Source organism: Cupressus sempervirens, chromosome 7 (genome assembly GCF_028749045.1).
Source record: "Cupressus sempervirens isolate cs-2001-9-10 chromosome 7, ASM2874904v1, whole genome shotgun sequence".
In the NCBI taxonomy this organism is placed as follows: Eukaryota; Viridiplantae; Streptophyta; class Pinopsida; order Cupressales; family Cupressaceae; genus Cupressus; species Cupressus sempervirens.
In genome coordinates, this window is record NC_143124.1 from 334,497,188 (window position 1) to 334,517,664 (window position 20,477).

Below are 20,477 nucleotides of genomic sequence, written 5' to 3' on the forward strand. Positions count from 1 at the left end.
AAGGGAGACATTAGGTTGCGCAACGGAAGTTGATGAAGGAGACTTAGAAGCAAGCAAGGATGTAGAATTTTGAATAATGAAAAACTTGCTAATTTATAAGATAAATGCACTAAAGACAATCTCTCAAAATGTGCATACCAATTACCTTGAATTAGAAGGAGTAGAATATAGATGTTTAGAGGCTAGTGCTCTATTATCTCCATTTTTTAGTACTTGGGGCCCTTACACACAATTTTTTGATAGTCTAGTTCCTTTGTTTCCTTAGAAAAAAGACTTGCAAAAAGTAACCATTGTAAATGCTAGGAAAGTGATTCATAAAGTGAGAGATTTGAATGATTTCTTTGGTGGCAAGATGCAGCTAATCTAAAACAAGATGAAGACAATTGTTGTAGGTACACCTAATTTTGTACCTACAATTTTGGATAATGAAGGCAAAATGAAAGACTAGGTAGAGTGGTCATCCTCTTTTGATAACATCCTTGATCATCTTAGGTTTTTGTCCCAAGTAAAAGCACAAACTTGTGTCACCTTTTATAAAGGAAAAGTGATATCAGAATTTAAACTCTTCAACTTTAACAACATAAAAGTGGAATTTGTGTTTAGAATTTGAAGATGATGTAAACTAATGAAATGTGTAAAATTGGATGAAGTTTATGTTTGAAATTTTTTTTAATAAATTGAGTGAAAATTTTATTTATTTTTGAATTTTTAAAGTCTATTTTTTTTTTTTTTAAATGCTGAAAATATAGAGTTTTTTTCCTGTCAAACAAACATATGAAAATGTTCATATTTTGGTCTGATTATGGAATATGCTAGAGTTGACATGTATACCTAGTGCACCAAAAAAGAAAAATTGAAATTTGGCTAATATTTTTCAAGTTATAACTGGTCAAAGTCAAAGTCATCAAAAATTGACAATTTTTTTCTCCCATGAAACTTTTTTCATCAAATATACACATTTTTTAAAACAAATTACATATTCTTCAAGAGGACTCTCTCCTCTAATGCAACATTAAAAAATAATAATTTTTGAACATGATTTACTATTTTTTTTCATATTTTTGAATAGACATCTTCCTGAATCTTAAAATACCTACTTGTAATATTTTCAAATTATAACATATTATCCATAATCAAAATTTGAAAAAATTATATGGTCATAATCTTGACTCTGAGACCTACAAAATTATATTTTAAATTTTTTTTTAAATTGCAATTTAGTAGGTCAAATTGGCCTTCAAATTGATATTTTTGTAGAAGTTCTTATTTTTGCTTGTGTGGCTATCACCTAGGATGCCACATAGATAGTTACAGCTGAAACGCTTTCGGCTAGAACCATTTCAGTCGAAACTCCTGTCGGCCCAACAAATTGCAAGCGGTTAGTTTGGTTGTTTCATGTATAAAATAAGTTAGTTTGGTTGTTTCATGTATAAAATAAGATTTGTGTTTTCTTTTTTTTAATAAATATAGAAAAAAAAACAAAAAATAGAAGAGCATTTTCATAAGACAACAATTTTAGAAGCCATTTTCAGCAACTATTTCATGGATTTAATCAGAATTGCAAAGGATCTAATATTTTTTCAGGTGTTTTTTCCCATCTACTTATTTTTATTTTTATGTATTCTAAATTGAAGCATTAGCTGGCATTTAGTGTTCAAAATCTAAATTAATTTTTTTGTTTCTATAGATTAAAGTATTCAATGGGCAGTAAAAGGAAAAGATCAAGGAAATATGATAGGAAAAGAGATGATAAAATGAAAGGTCATACAAAACATAACCAAAACCAACCTACTAAAATTCCTAAATAGGATGAGATTCATGAAGAGAATGAAAGTAATGAAGAGGAAGAAATTGGCAGTCCTACTTATAGAAAAAAATTAGAAGACATAACAAATTTGATGGATTTGGATAAGGAACTACTTTTTAACCAAATTTCATCTAAAGATATGATAAATGATAACACTATTAGAAAGCATTGTCAGAACATGTGGGATGAATATTTCAAAGATAAAAGTATATTTGGATAGGCACAATTATTTGTCAAGTTATTTAGGAGAAAAGATATGAAACCTATTTTGGATTTGTTGGGTGTTGATAACAAGAAAAACCATGTGCATAATATTAATAAAAAAATAGTTGAAAACTTGCAAAATGCTTATAACAAAATTGACAACACAACTCGAGGAGGTGATTTGAGTAATGCATGTAGAGCAATGATGACTACTATATCTAGTAGAAAACTGACTCATAGAAAATAGGTACGTGGAATTTTTGATGTACTACATATATCTAGAAGAACTATTTAGAGATACATCAAGAGGAGAAATATGCTAGATGATAACATTGAGAATAACTGGGTGAATATTTGTAGAGTTCCTCAAAATGACAAAAATTTTGAAGATGTAAAAAGATAAGTTATTGAATTTTGGACCACACATTCTCGTCTTTCTTCAAACAGACGTGATACTATACAAATTAAAGATCAAGAGATGACGGCCAAAATTGAACATCCAAAACATTTCATAGATATAACTCAAAGTTAATGATTTCAAACATTCAAGCAAGAATTTTCAAATGTCAAAATATGTCAAATAATGTTTGAGAGTTTGTTTCCTTCCTTTGTACACATAAATAAGATGCGTGAAACTTGTTGTTGTCAAAATCATGATGAATTTGGTCTACACTTGCAATCATATAAAAAAGTTATGGCAGTACTTGATCCTAATTTGGTCATCCCTAGCAATACAACACAATTTGTGAAGTCCATATTATATGATAAATTAGAAGATTCAAATGTGTTCAAAGTGCAATGCATCAAAAATCAATGTGAAGATTGTGTAGATTTACACAATTTTTTTGAAATGAAAATTGAGAATATTAATGTATCAACACCAGTTTCATGGATGAGATATGAATATGAGACATACCAAAATAAGACAGGAAATGAATCCAAAAAAATTGTATTGAAGGAGAGTGAATTGCATTATGATGAGTTTATGACCAAGTTTCGTCCATTGATATATGTTAGTGTTTGAAAACTACTGAACAACAAAATGTTCAATACCAGAATGATAATACTCAAATAAACTAAGGATCGGCCAATTCCTATTATCAATTATATAAGTAAACCATTTGGACCCAACTTCAACAAAACCAAAGGATGGTTTTCTACTCTTTTGGCTCTGCTAAACCAAGGCGGGTATACCTAGGGATGATTCTAGTGCAAACTATTGTGTAGAGATTCTTTTAGTTTCATTCGGATTCTCATCTATTACCCACTAACACATGAGCAGTTTACTTCACTTCTTTTAATGTTCTCAAACTTGTATGCATCCCTTATGAGCAGATCTGGTCGTCATTCTCCTTGAATTTACAAATATTCCTAACAATAGCAGCTACCTAAGACTCAAAGAATAGATATAAATGAGTATTGACTAGCATTTATAACTTTGAACAAAATTGAATGAAATATGATTTTGATCTTATAATTGTTATGATATGCAGCAACAAAATTTATCCTTGTTCACTTCTGACTTATATGACCAATGCCTTATCCATTGGGTAGAAAATTGACTATTAGTGGGGGATCTAATTCAATTAACTTGTAAATGAATTAATCAATTGTAATCACCCATTTCCATTCTTATGAAGTATCCTTTCTATAAACTCATAAACCCTACTGATTCATTGAAGCATTTCTATAATTCCTTGAATTAAAAGAAACAGTGATATCAGTGAATTTAAAATGACTTCAAAGTAAACAAACCCATAAAAAGGAGACAAAAATTGATGGCACAAATATAGTGTAAATACCCCTTTGTATTATCCTTTAAGATGACTAATACAATGACCAATAGAATTCAAAGGACAACCCAGAACAACTTGTTGGTTCTATCATTTCAATATATCTTCATAAAGTACAACTAGAAAATAAACTCAAAATAGCTACACACTATTGGATAGACTGTATTCTCTCAAAGACTTAAAATTGTACAAAATTTGAACCCTCACATTGCCTTGAAAACTCATTTATATAGGCATGAGTTGCAACAAGCAAAGGGCAAATGTGACTGACAAGTATCCTTCAAAAAGATTTTTACATACATCTATACCAAAAGGACAAAATTGTGAATAACAAAAAAATTGATACATCAAACTTTCTTTTGTGGGTCCGCTTTTTTTATTTCCTTTGGAAAGGCAAGAATACATTGATCAAATTCCTTTAGTGTTCTGGTTCATCGGGATAGGTGGCCATCAAATGTGATAGTGATGAGTCACCTCCTGCCACCTGAGGGTCCTCTTTGTCTTTATCATCAATAAAAGAGGTGGCTTCTACTTTTGTATCCTCTTCTTTGTCATTATCTTCCACCTTATCATCTCCTTCTGTCTGTTCTGTAGACATAAGTTCTTCCTCCCATTTATTGTAAATAGTGTCCTCCGGCCAATCAAAAATTAGAATTTCTCTTTGTATAGTTACTAAAGAATTTGCATTTGCCTCTAAATAAACAAAATCTTTTTTGATGATATTATAGAATAACTGTACTTTTACCAACTCCTCATTTGTCATTTCCCACAACAAATGGCCTGTTTCATTTATAACCTTGTTTATTCTCTCATAGAAGGCTTCATCTAGCTCCCTCTTCCATTCTTCCTTTTCCTTTATTTTATCAACTGACTTTAGAGCACAAGGAAATAAATCAAATTTTTTCGCAAAATACTTGGAAAAATAATTAGTTAATCTTCTATAGAAAGAATCTTGCTTATCATCAAAACCTTGCAACTTATTTAGTAAATCAAAAATTCCTTCTATCTGATGATATGTTAGATGAATAATAGATATACACATAGCAGTGATATCTGAACTTCTCTCTGTCCACTTCTATACAATGGGTTTAAATATAGCTTCATTTTGCTTCAATTCATCCCTAATTGTTGAGATTCTTGATAATTGATCAAAAAATGTGGGCCATTCTATCCTTTCTATTAAATACATGATACCCTACCTCAATTTTTCTTCATGTTGATTATTAAGTTCTACATGCATTGCATATAACTTATTTTTCTCTTCTTCAAAATCTTCTACAGTATAGAACTGAGGCCTTTTTGGGGTATCAGGTATCTCTATGATTAGTGTTGATTTAAAAGGCTCAACAGGTGGTCATGGGGGGTATGCAATCTTGGGTTTACTAGTCTCCCCTAATTTTCTTTTCCCAAGAATCTTCTCCATCTTCAAATCTAGCATTGATTTGGGCAAATTTATCTTCTTCTTGGCCAAACACTATGCTACCAAATTTTAGCATCTCTGATGCCATCCCAATTATTTGTTTACTACCTACCTCACTAGCCCTGAACACTTTCAATGCACTAGTATGCTCTGCAATAGGAATCTCATGCATTCTGGCATTTTCCCTTTTTTCCATGGACCATATAACAAGGGCTTAGTGGTCATCACTAAATTTGACTCCTCTTTGAGCCTCTAGTATTTCTTCAGTAGTCCTCAGTTGAACATCCCTCTATTTCCTTACTAAATAAAAAATAATGGCATTTTCTATATCCCATTTTGGCAGAAGGAGGACTCTTGACTATCTAACTATTTGCCTCCTAGCTTCAAGAGTAAACTGGGCAAAATCATTCAAAAATTTAGATTTCACCTCTTCCTTAATATCTAAATCAGGCTTGTCTGGCTATTCTACTTTTATCTTATCACAGGTTTTCTCAAAATTGCCCATGTTTAACCTCCACAAAAATTGAGCAAAAGCCCTAGACTTTACAAAATTCTCATAATTAATAAACCTTTCAGAAGCTTGGGCAACTATCGGATCAATTTCCTTACCTTGGTAATCAGCAATAGTTAGGTCCAAGGAAGGTGTAGGAGGTTCTTATGGCTCTCCAACATCCAAATCTACAGAAGTAACAATCACATCCCCTTCTCCACCCATTTGTCTAAGTTGCTCCCTTAGAGATGCTTCATCACCTATCTAGATTGGAGACTGGCTTGGGGAGTATTGTTATTTTTGAGAAGAAGACCTCTGCTCTAATGTTTACCTTTTTGGAAAGCTGGTTGCAAATGGATTTCTTGACCTTAGCTTCTGATGAAGGGGTGCCTGTTGCGCATTTTGAATCATGACATAACCTGCCCTTCTCTGCAATGTATATTGGCCAAGAGCCACTATATTTTTGTTGCTTATTTTCCTTTGTACTTCTGCAACCTTGTCTGGATAGGTCTCAATATACATGGCTTTCTTTTCATTCATAGTCTAGATGATCATAGCAAAATTATTCATTAATGCTTGCATTTTGGCTAATGGGTCATACTAGGGGTCAAAAGCATTAATAAATTCTAGGGTCTTGCTAAATACTATCCATTTTTATTTCCTCAATTCTTGTTCTTGCAATGTGAAAACATTTCTGATTATATCCTCTGGATAATAAACTTGACATACCATACGAGAAGATTTCACCCTCTCTCTTAAGAGGTCATAGAATCCTTCAAGATCAATGAATATAACATGAGATTCTGCCATGTTATATCTATCCAAAAACAAATCCAGGTATTTTCACCCTTTCATGACAAAAAAAAAATCATGCACTTCAGTAACAATTGGAAAGAAGGTACCCTTCTTAGACAATTCCCTCTCATCTATAGTGCATATCTACCATAAGAGCTTAGCTATCCCTATCTTCAAAGGCACATGAAAGGGCAACACATCTGGCTTTCCCACAAAACCATATACTCTTATTATAGTTGAAACATTGTAAGGGATTATATCCCCCCAATTATGACTAACCAATAGTCCTTGTGCATGGTCCTTAGGTCTAACCAATTCCAACAATGCTTGTGGAATTCTAGGGCTGTCACCTTTCAAGAGCAACTTAAGCTTTGAAGCAAAGTATCTATCAAATCTTACATAGATGGCATCTGTAGCTTCTGAAGTCATATCCACACTCCATAGCTGCACTGGACTCCTCTCTCCATCCCTGGTTATTTCCAGCTCCATACCCTTGGAGAAAAAGGCGAATCCCTTGTATAAGCATACATGCGTAAGCAATGAATACCAATAGAATGGTTTGTCCACTTTTCCCCTTGCTACCCCCACCAGGCCATTGTGAATTTCTTTTGCAATAAAAGTAGCAAAATCTAGAATAGTGCTCATTCCAAATTGAAGGGTTTTAGCCATTATGAGAAAAAATGAGCCTGGGATCTGCTAGCTTCATCCATCCCAAAAAATTTTCAAAGAGAAAAATATAATGCTTGAGCTCTAAGATTGAAATGCCTTCTTAGTAATGGCTCTGGGGTACTGGCTACAATCACAAGCAAAGTTCCAATTTTAGCAGCATGCTCTTGTAGTGGCCCTGTTCTCAAGTAAATTCTTTGTGCATCATACCTTGCTTGAAGGTCATCTACGTCAATAGTTTCATGTACGGCATGGTTAGGATTGAGGTTGAAAACCTCACTAAATAATTTAGGACAAACCCTAAACAGATTCACTCCAGCATGGTTTTTTACCCACCCTGTAATTGGATCATATTTATTTGCCAGATCCATCAATAAATCACTATCCAAGAAAACTGCAGGGACTGTTAATTTACCAATATCAAACTCCCATACATTTCTCATAGGAGTGTCCAGTTTTCATTCTAAAAACCATTTCTTAAACAACTCTAGACCCCCCATGGAAACCTGGGCATCTCTTACCCAATTAGCTTTGTCATAAAAACCTTCTGGTACAACTACCCTGAGATGTTTTGGAATGAGTTCCCTCCCCTTAGTTATTTCATGTACCGATAAGGGGAATTGTTCAAGAAAATCATCATGCATAGAACATTTCAAATAATCTGTTTGCCCAATGAATTCTTTTTAGGGAGGCATTTTGAATAAAACCCTAGAAAATTTACAATAGTAGATACTTGAATTTTTAAAAGAGTTCCAGAGTATTTACCCGCTAGAATTTGCACTTCTGCACTGTGTGATTTTTTCTGCAATTTCACTAGATTGCTAGCTAAAAATTTTGTGCCCTAGCTCTAAGAATTTTGTATGCCCTGATGTTCTTTTTGTGCCTTGGTAATTCAATAATGGTCAAATTGTGAGTCCTTTTCATTCAATGAAATCGCATGAACAAAATCTGCACCATATTTACTCTTAGTAACCCTTACCTCCAAATTACAACTAAATTTGAATCCTATCCATAGATTTTCACCAGATCAGATGGCTTTGATTTAAAAGGCAACAAGTTTTATGGCTTCAAAAACAAGGCTACGTGTCACAATAGCGCTTGCCCACATTCCTTAAATTTCTTGCATCTTAGAATTATGGGGAAGCACCATTCGTTGATCAAGACAAGATCGACAATTAAATTAATTCACTTTTTAATAAAATCCAGTCAGCTATACTAACCAATGGGACCTTTATATGAGTTTGTGCTTTCTGACAACTTTCCATGACAGCGGGTCCCATATCTTCTTCTAAGCGAGTAGGTGCTTGTCGTCATTATTTCCATGTGTCAAGCTGGCACATTCTCGCTTTTCTTATCTGATGAGCATCTTCAAATTGTGGGCTTGCGCCAGTCGTCGATCTTCAAAAGATCAACGGCGACATATACCCTGCAGAGGTTTTGAGTTAAAATTTTAGATGTCACCATGGACATGTGTCTACATGATGCATTCTTTCTTTGTTTAAACTTCACTCAAGTTCTTAATGTGGGCAAGCACCCCTCGTTGATCGGGACAGGATCAATAGTGCAAAACAATTATGCATTTTATGCTCACATCATCCACTTGGGCCAATGAAGTGATTGCTTTCAATCCACGTGCTATGACTCATATGACCATTTCATTAATTTCTGAAACTTTACATGCCCACATCATAAGTGTTTCTAGCTAAGCATGAGTGGTAAGCCACATGGCATGACCCAACATTCTTCTATAGTTCGGCCCCACTGTGACACATATCACAAAGGTGCATACCTGCATTCCTTAAATCTCTAGCATCTTCATAATGCAAGATTGCACTAACCCTCGATCTTTAAAAGATCTACGGCTAATGAGGCTTCACTTCCATTTGGCAGAAAAACTTCTTCAGCGGCACATCTGGCAATACATGTCAGTGATCATTTTACATCGTGGCACACCGTAGCATATAGTTAAAATTTCTCGACCCCACTTGCCACACGTCCAAAAACTGTTTTCCTACATTATTTATCTCTTGTGTAGCTTCAAATTGTGGGCATGTGCTAGCCTTTGATCCTTGACAGATCAAAGGTTATAAAATCATGTGTTCCAAATACCACGCTGGCTAAAGTGACGAATAAAATATCTTCATTCCTTCCAACTTGTCTGACACTTGCCACAAAAGACATCTCAACATCATCCTTGAGAACGGCGGGCCCATCTTGTCAGACTGTGCCACTTGTCCAATTTTTGCTTCCTTGCATTATTTACCTGAAGAGCATCTCCTTCTTGCAGGAAAGTGCTAGTCCTTGATTTAGATGAAATCAATGGTTGATGCTTCTTGGTGATAAAGGCATATCTCTATTGGTAACTCAACCAATGATATTGCAGGAAATCCAGAACATGCACAAAAGTACTGACAAACCTACAAAAGTTTCTGATAACTTATGACACCTTTTACAGTTCATTGGAATTTAGAAAAGTACGGGCTACGTGCCACCAAGTCGCATGCCCACATTATTTTAAAACCTTGCATCTTGAACTTGCGAGCATGCGATACCCGTTGATCTAAACAAGATCAATGATTATAAAAACTTTGTGTTACTAGAGGTATTTCCTAATAAAATGATTAAGAAATTTGCAAGCCAAGCATGGCCACGTAAGGTTTAAACAAAATTAAAATGAACTCATGCTTGCGCAAGCCCTTCCTTAGGTGAAATGGTATATCATTAAAAACATTTTTTTGAAAATATTTTGAGGATTTTTTAAAACGAGGGAAATCTAAGGATTTGAAAAACACAAGGAACAAAACCCTAATTTGCAAGATTTTAAGACTCAGATAATTTTTCACTAAATTTTTCCATAATTTTTGCATTGTGAAAAATCAGACCAAAAATATTTCCACATATCCAACATTGTCATGGTGCACGATGGCAAGCTAAACAATTTCGTGATTCCAAAAATTGTTTTCCACCTAGTTGTATACTTTCAATTGTAGATTTTTCTAAGAATTATACATTTGCACCTCAAACAAAGCTTCAAGGGAAATATTATCATTCTGAACAATTTGCAATATTTGTGCAAGTGACCTACAGACATGCACAATTTGAGGTGGATGAGATAGAAAGGTTGGATGAAAATGAACGCATCATCATCAAAGAGGTTCATTTCTATATTAGTGATGATAGAGTTCATGATAGGAGTTATGTAGCTCATTGTTTTGAAATGTTCTTTGAAGATCTTATAAATCATGGAATAAATGTTTCAAAGCATTGGATTTGGTCTAATGGATGTGCAGATTAGTATACATGAACTTACACATTTATTTAACTTTATTTTAACTTATATTTATTTGTACATGCCTATCTTGATTTGGTACATGTACACAGATAATTGTAGATACTTATCATGTTTCATGTTCACATGACAATTCAAATCTACAAAAGCATTTAATTGGTTAGTAATGCAACATGCTAGAACCAATGTTAGGTTTTTATGAATTTCTTTGAAAGTGGACACGGAAAAGGAGAGCATGATGGAGTAGGAGCATGTATAAAGTGTGTGTTTTGACAACATGAACTTGTAGGTAAATATGCATTTAATGTACATGTTTAATACTAGTAGTATATATTTTAAATTATATATATGCATGTTGTATGTACATATAGGGAATAGGACAGAGAGTGCAAATCAAATTGTTGAATGGTGCAAAGTTCATTTTGCTACTCAAGATATTGAATAAAATAAGCGTTACTTTTGGGAAGTGAAAGGTGAACTAAGTTATATTTATTTTTAATGTTTTTTTCAAATTATTGAATTTTTTATTAAATATTTATTTTGAAATATGACAATTACTTTTTGTATTTGTAACAGATATAGATCGATCTAATCCTTACAATTGTCAAACGATTCCTAGTATTAGAAGTTTAAATCAAGTGATGACTACAGGAAACCATAAACCTCCAGTAATTAAAGTAATTGAGAAAAACATGTTTTTGTGATGACTGCATTAAGGACAATCCAGTGAGTGCATGTGAAAATATTGTGAATGGATATGTTTCACATTGGGATTTGAAGGAGATAGTTAGAAAGCCTCCTTTTGAAGATGTTGACATTGACATTGACATTCATGATTGTGTATATTCAGTTGATTATGAGTGCATTTCTGATTTAGTTATGGCACGTTTGTGTGCATATACATATATATAAATTAATATAAATGTATATTCATTTTAAAATTACTTTATATTTATCTATTTTTATATACATGTAGGAGATATTTTTGCAGTTCAAGCCTTACCAGATAATGCAGAAAATGTGGACTATTATCTTTTAAGATGCACAAAAGTAAAACATAAGTTGCTAGAAGGAACTATAGATGCTGATGAATAGTCACATCCAATTGGATCAATTGTTATTAAAGCAACATATTATCAACAAACAAGGGTAACTAAAAGTGGTATTGAATTTATTGAATACAAGCCTAGAGGAAAAGTTGTACATTACAATAACTATGTTATAGCAATCAACTTACAATTTGAAGCAATACAAAGAAGAGGACATCGTGGAAATCAAAAGTGGAAACTATCTATTGAAGAACATGAAAAAATTCTAGAGATAATAAAAACTAGAGAGGATCCTAACAATACAATGTTTTTGGAGCTATAGTTTACCTGTGTACTTATTGGGGAGCTCTAGTTCAGCTATGTCTATATAGCTCTTATACTTTCACATTTAATGTTGACAGGATATTTGTTTTATAAATTTGTATACATTGGATCATTTATCTTGGATATGCAAAATTAGATGTGTTTTGTTATTTTTATTTAAATTAGACATGGATATCTCATTTAAGACAACCTCTTAGGACATCCCCTTAGGACTACCTATTACCTAACCTCCCCTTAAGACCACCTATTAGGATATCCCCTTAGTACCACCTTTTAGGACCTCTCCTTAAGACAACCCTTTTAGTATTTGTATGTATTTATATACATTGTTTATGTTTTCTTATGATTGTTAATGTTGTTATGTATTTATGTACATATAATCTTTATGTTCTTATATGTATTAACTTTTATTAATTAAATGTTGTAACATGCATTCTTTAGGTCATACTCTTTATATGTTCTTATGTACATGTATATGTTATATTCTTACCTGTGCATTAATATACATTCTTATATATGTATAATTTAGGATCTCCCCTTAAGACATGTCATTAAATATAGTTAATTATACTTAGATTAAGGCATTAAAAACAATAACATATACATAAACATGAATATTGAAAACATACATGTCTAAATTTAACATGAACATATTTACATACATCTATGAAATAAAATATACATGAATATTGAAAACATGAATAAGGCATTAAGATGAATAACATATACATAAACATGAATAACACATACATAAACATAAAAGATTAAGACATTAAAAGGTCAATAACATGTACACAAACATTAATAAAAATATGAATATTGAAAATATGTATTACATTCTTTATGTTCATATGTATTCTTTGTGTTCTTATATGTAGTTCACATCATGTATTATTTAATAGTAATCTTTATGTTCTTAAATACATTTAATAAAATAAAAAATACATCAATGAAATAAAAAATACATTTTAATCTACATTCTTATGTATAATTTATGATCTCCCCTTAAGAGATGTCATTAAATATAGTTAATTTAGGATCTCCCCTTAAGACATGAATATTGAAAACATGAATAAGGTATTAAGATGAATAACATATATAGAAACATGAATAACACATACATAAACATAAAAGATTAAGACATTAAAAGATCAATTTAACATTTACATAAGGCATTAACTAGTACTCTTTATGTTGTTAAATATGTATTAAATTTATTGATTAAATATTGAAAACATACATACATTCAACATGAACATAAGACATTCAAACATAATATGTACATCTATGTAAAATAACACATCTATGAAATAATGTATACATACCCATGTAAAATGTATCCAAAATACCATATAAAATGTCTCCAAAATACCACATCAAATGTCTCTAAAATACCACATGTATCAAATGTATCTGAAATAACATGTACATCCATATAAAAGTATCTGAAATAAGACATGTATCTAAAATAACATACATATCCATATAAAAGTATCTGAAATAACACATGTATATGAAACAGCATACATCTCTAGATATCAAAGTATCTGAAATGACATGTATATGTATAAAATATCCCAACATCAATGAAATAGACATATGTGTAAATTAAGATCAACCACATCCCCCTCTTGATCCTTGACACCAAAAGGCTCTATGATCTGGATCTGGAACCTGTGTCGAATGAAAGAAATTTGTAAACTTATAAAATTATACATATGTATACATGCATGTATTATATCATATGTACAATATATATCTATCAAATATATAATAAAAAATACATAACATACCCGTGACTCATGTCGTGCAGGATCTGTCAAGGTTTGAAGATCTCCAACATGTAATAGACTATCACTAAGACCCTATAGAACACATGTACATGTACACAAGTTAAATTGAATAACTCAAGAATATGTATGTATAGACCTCAACACATACATATAAAAGATCTTAAGCACGCTAAACAAACTGTATGCATGTGTAAATTATAGTAACAAATAAATATAAACATATATAAATTTACAATATTTAGTGTAGCATCATGTAATGCTCTACCAATCTGACCGATATCTAAGTCATGTAGTGATAGAGTAATCTCTAAATCATAGAATGCACGTGCTCTAAGGCCAGGCTATGCAGGAGCAGGAGCAAGAGCTACAGGATCCTAAGTAGGTGTGGGGACAGGTGTTGTATGGCCCTCTATAGGAGCATGTGCCATAGAATGTGTAGGGATATCCTCCTATCTCTATGAGGGTTGTGATCCTACTATGCATGAAAAAATATGGTTGATGTGTCCACCAATGTCACAAAGAGGAATCCCCATGACTATCGACAATGCCTGATATGATCCAAGAAGATCATATGGTAAATAAGATGTCGTACAGTGCAATGCATCCATATCTAATATAGTTGAAACCTCTAGCAGCGATGGTATATCTTCTATCTCATACAAATCATCAACTCATGTGCTAGAGGATGCACTTGTCAAAATGGTACCACGAGATTGTAACATATTTCTGCCACATCTATCTGAAGACATCTCCTATAAGTGTGTGGCAACTATGGCAATGCTAGAAAATATCTTACTCTTGACTATATCATCAGGAACAGTTGAACCCGCAGTAGTCATCTGTGGACCTCTCAGCATGACCAAAGGGTTTGGACCCACCATTGCCCATTTATTAATGGGTGCAGGGGTGTCCGCAGGTCTAAATCTCTCTGAAAATTAGCCTTGGCCCTGTCCAACATGACCTAGAAAATCTGTATAATTAACATCATGATGCAAATAAAATTTTGCAAAAATTTATTTACAAAAATAAAGAGGAAACTCATCCTTCTGTGGCCACCGATGATGCACAACTAACCACCGAGGATATATAAATGGAGCAAGGAGTTGATCTATACACTTTTTCATTGAATAACCTCTAACCCTAGGCCATCTGTATAAGAGGGAAACATGGTCTTCACCATAGTAGTGGTGACCTCACCATCAATCTGTGAATTCTTCACAGTGCCAGTGACATTGTGAGAAAGGGAAGAGTAAAATGTCTCAATACTAATATCATCAAATGGGTTATATGTAGTGATTGTCTCGATCATCTAGCACAACGCATATCTAATAGAAACAATCTTCTCCCTATTAGGGAGAGTGGTAGAAGCCAACAATGTAGAATCAATATAGTCAAGAGCACGAGATAATCTAGCAATACTAGCTACAAATAAATGTTGTCTCTCCTCAGTAGATGATGGTCTACATGCTATGCTTGATTTAGCATAGGACCCCCTCCTTGAACACTAGCATCCCCTAAGGACATAAGTGCTCCACTAGTACTAGATGTCATAATGATATATGCAAAGATCTCTATCTATAAATGCAGAGTCAAGATATACATACATAAGTACATATAAAACTAAAATTTAAATTTAATTTAAAACATGTATGTATATAAATATGTACAAAGTTGAATGTAACTAAAAATATGCACATGTTATTTAGTACATCTAGCTCATGTATGTGAACATCTAGCTCAAATATGCACACCTGGCTCATGTATGTGAATAAAAAATATGCATGTATGTTATTTAGTACATCTAGGTTTACTATGTTAATGTTTTCTAAAATGTAACTAATAGGTTTGTAAAATGTAATGTTATTTAGTACATATAGGTTTACTATGTTAATGTAACTAATAGGTTTATAAAATGCTATGTTATTTAGTACATATAGGTTTACTATGTTAATGTTTTCTAAAATGTAACTAATAGGTTTGTTGTTACTGTTTACAATGTTAATGTTTTCTAAAATGTAACTAAAATGTAACTAAAATGTTATTATATAGGTTTGTACTATATTAATGTTTTATCAAATGTAATTACTTTAGTTATCTAAGTCTTAACTTGAATTTTATATGTTTGAGATCATGTAAAATATACATATTTAATTAAAAAGTACTATATAGTTTTATATCTTTCACATATCAACATCTAACTATACAAAGAAAATTAACTAGTCTAAATAATCAACTACTAGAAAAAACACTTAAACTATCATTAATTTAATTATTAAAAGACTTAAAAACAATTCATTTAATTAATACTATCATGTAATAACTAAAAGACATAAAAAATAAACAAAAAAATAAAAAATAAAAAAGGCACCTACCTATTATGGCCAAAACACCCTAACTACTTGATAACCGCAACAGTGAAATGCAATAGTGAAATGACCATTGCAATAATGAAGAAAGTGCTACAACAAATTATGATATGGTTGGTATGTGATGCAGTGCATGGTAGGAGAATCCCCAAAGGAGATGTCCTAGCCCCCAACAAATAACTACACAGCAGAAACACAACAACAATGCAAGATTTCAAGCCAAGTCACAATAATATATTCATAGATATAACTAAGTACATACAATGTGTCAGGCTGTAAGGCCTTCCTGGTTACGACCAAATACAAAGGAAGTAATAGTTCTATAAGATCCCTCAAGATCCAATCCAAACTCTAACTAGTCTAGAATCCACACTCTGGTCAAAACCACCAAGATTTCAACTTGTGCTCGTAAGCCACCAAGCAATCTCCTTGTTTCTCAAGCCTCAGCTACTAGCTCTCTTTAAAATTTGCTCCTCTACCACCTCCTTTTCTCCAAGATAGATGACTAAATGACTAAATACTTCACCATAACCCCTACTTATACCAATCTAAGTCACAAGTCAGCCTAGTATGCTGCAAATTAAATATCCCTTACATTAACTACTTGAAGAGCCACAAGTCGGCCTCCAATAGGAATTAAATACCAAATGCCTTTAAAGGCTTACATTAATTATTAAATACATCAAAATTAACTACCCAAGACCCAAATAGGTCCACTCAACCTCACCAAAATCTCTTAATCATGTAGGATAGCCAACTACCCCAAGGTGCTCCTACATTAGACTCCCCAGGTGTGAAAAGATGTTTTTAGTAGCTGGAAGAACATCTTCTAGGATTCAACACATAAATCCCAAACTAGTTCTTCACATACATGTCCTCCAAGTCTTCAAGTTGTACACTCTTTCCCTTGCTCTTCTTCCACTTTTCCATCCTTGGTGTTCCACAGCATCACTAAGATCATCAATCTCCCTAGGGTCCAATCTTCTCATAGGCATCTTCCAAGATTTTTGCAAACCCTAATAAATCTACTTCACAAAAAATTGGTGCAAACTGCCTCAACTTTGATGCTTGGTCTATACACTCAGGAACAACCTAGCTATAATACCACTTGATGCAGTGCAAGGTAGGAGAATCCCCAAAGGAGATGTCCTAGCGCCTGGCAAATAACCACATGGTAGAAACACAACAACAATGCAAGATTTGAAGCCAAGTCACAATAATATATTCATAGATATAACTGATTACATGCAATGTGTCAGGCTATAAGGCCTTTTGGGTTAACAAAAAATACAAAGAAATTAATAGTTCTACAAGATCCCTTGAGATCCAATCCAAACACTAGCTAGTCCAAAATTCACACTTTGGTAGAAACCACCAAGATCTCAACTTGTGCTCGCAAGCCACCAAGCAATCTCCTTGTTTCCTAAGCCTCAACTGCTTGCTCTCTTCAAAATTCACTCCTCTACCACCTCCTCTTCTCCAAGATGGATGATTAAATGACTAAACACTTCACCACAACCCCTACTTATAAAAATCTAAGCCACAATTTGGCCTAGTATGTTGGGATTTACAAGTGAGAAGTATAATTCTGAGGGGGGGGAGGGGGGGATGAATCAGAAGTACTAAACTTTAACCAATAAAACTTTTAACTTAAAACATTGCATGCATAAACATATGGAAATAACATGTAAAGTAAACACATCCACATGAACACTTGATACCAGATATGACTACCTAAAAACCCTCCAATGAGAAGGTAAAACTGGGGTGGGGATGACACCCACAACTCTTCACTACTGCAGCAATAAAGTTCACCTATTAAGGTTACATATTTTGACCATTCTCATGATCTACCCTGTGAAAGGCCTACCCTGTTAAAAGTTTACAAGGATTGTTAGATCCCACCCTATTAAAGGATTTTAATGCTCTATCAAAAGTGTACCTAGCTAAAGGATTTACAAAACATTCACTTGGAATGTCACCCAGTTAAAGGTTTTATTCAATGGTTGTTAAACCAACCTATCTCTATAGGATTTCATTCTACTAATACAATTGTTAGAAAGTATAGTAGAATGTTTGACCTAATTACTTTCAATATGCTATTGTTGATTTTAGATCCTTATTTTGTCCAATCTGATCCTCACTAATCTGTTATGAAAATTTTGTAACCTTGATCCTTTTGTTCTAACAATTGATGCTACAATTTTGTCCTTCTTCTAAGTCACCTTCAACTTGATCAATTCACCCCTTTCACATCCTTCAAATATTTGCTAGCATTATCTCCTCACATGCATTCACACTATGTAAATTATGGGGTTTCATCTCCTTAAAAATATTTTGTGACTTAAGGTTAGGTATGAATCTACGATGGAGATTCATCCAACTTTCCTGCTCAAATCTTTCCATTTTTCTAATTGGTTGCATGTTGATTGCATAGGGAATCTAAATAGATTTGATCTTATCTTTAATCCTTCGAGATTTATTCATATGTCAGCTCAAAAATAGTTTACATCTTAGTTTGTGAAGGCACAAATTCATATGTTGATTCTATGTTACTCGGCACTTGTTGATTACTGATTCTCAGCACAAACTAAAATTTGTCTTGCTCAGCACTTGAACTTGCTTGGCATCTATTGTTCACTCAGCACTTGAAACTTTCTCGACACTATCTATTTGCTCAGCATCTGAATGACTTGGCACTTGTTAATTTCCTGGCTTGACACATATTGCAACTTAGCATCTATACTATACTCAGCATCAACTTAGAAAATTACTTAAGTGCATTGACACTCAATTGTCAAAACCAATCTAAGATCGACAATCTCCCCCTTTGACATGAGTGTCAAAAACACTTAACTATACATGATGAAACTAGTCTCCTTAAGTATACTATACAGTCTATTTGGCATATATACGAAACTTCAAAATTGTTCAAAATTTTTTGAAGGACTATATACCTCAAAATTTTGTGTCTCCCCCTAAGTTGATGTGTCATATCCTTGTATCCAAAATCTCTTTGAGTAGATTGATTTGCCTCTGCTAATTCTCCTTGTCTTAATTCTAAATTCTAATACTCTTTATCTGATGTATCCTATTATGTCTTGTTTCCTATTTTTCTTTTCTCCTTTCTTTTCTCTATTTATTTTATCACTCCCTCTTTCATTTTAACTCCCCCTTTCACATGTTTCCCCTTGCAGATTATGTGTCCTTCTAACTTTTCAATTTCTCCCCCTTTGCTTTTAATTTCTCCCCCTTTTTGACACTTATGTCAAAGGATCTATACACTAACTGAATATTTTTCCAAGAAGGTTTTGTTCACTTCCATTTCAATTCTCAGAGCACCATCCCAGTTTTGTATTGTAAATTCTAGGGATTTGATTTGTATAGTTGTCTTTGTTGCAAGGTGAACTAAGCTATCTAATGTAGAAAGATTTGGATCTTTCTTTATAACATTATCCACGTAGGCTAATTCTTTTTCTAAAATTTCCATGTGAGGGGGTAGGGCATATTGAATCTAAACTAATTTGGCTCTTGTATTAGCCTCATTTGTTGTTAGTACAGCTAGTTCTTTCTATGTGTGAAGTGTTGTGTTAAAGTGCTTCTCACTTTGAGTTGGCTCTTTAGGAAGTTGCATACTTGATATGTTTAAGTTCCTTTCTAAGCTCATTATTCTCTAGCTAGTTTCTTGTGTAAAGATGGAAGGATCACAAAACTTTATGTACAATGAGAAAATTTTCTCAAGTATTGTCTTCACCTTTTCAATTTTCTTAGCCAACTCTACCTATGATAGTGCTATCTCACTGGATATTCTTTCATTGATCTTTGTTTGAAACTTCTTTTCTGACCATTCCATCAGTTTTGCATTAGTATCGTGGTCTTCGCTTTGCACCTGGTCCACTATTTCTGAAAGTTTCTCCATAATGGGCTTTATTTCATCAAGTGCCTACAAGATAAATGCATCTATAAAGATGCCCTTTATTTCAATTAGTGCTTGCCTCTATTTCTACTCATTTTTGAGTATCTCCTACTTCTTCTTCCTCTCTAGTGCTTCTTGCACTTCATTGATTTTATCAATGTTCATGGTTGCATACTCATACTTAGGAATGACTATTTCTTCATCTAGTGTGGAGTCTCCATAGTGAAGTACCCTTGCAACCTTTGTTGAGCTCGAGCCTGGTTCTGAAATTTGAAGTGGTATTGCTTCAGTGCTCGGCTTTTGAGGTATTCTTGTAGGAGTCCCAATAGTTTTCAAATTAACCAAAGTTTGAATTGCTTCTTGCTCCTTTTCTTTTGGGGTCTCCTTCTCCTCCTCTAATCTTCCTTGGGAAATTACTATTATTTTTGGTGGTGCACCTTGTACTTGTGCAGTAGGAATAGAGGTATCCATCTGTCCTATTTGGTCTTTTGCTAGCTCCTCAGCATTTGGAGTGACTTTGTCTATGGAATCAACCTTAGCTGATGTATCTTGTGTAGCTTGCTCT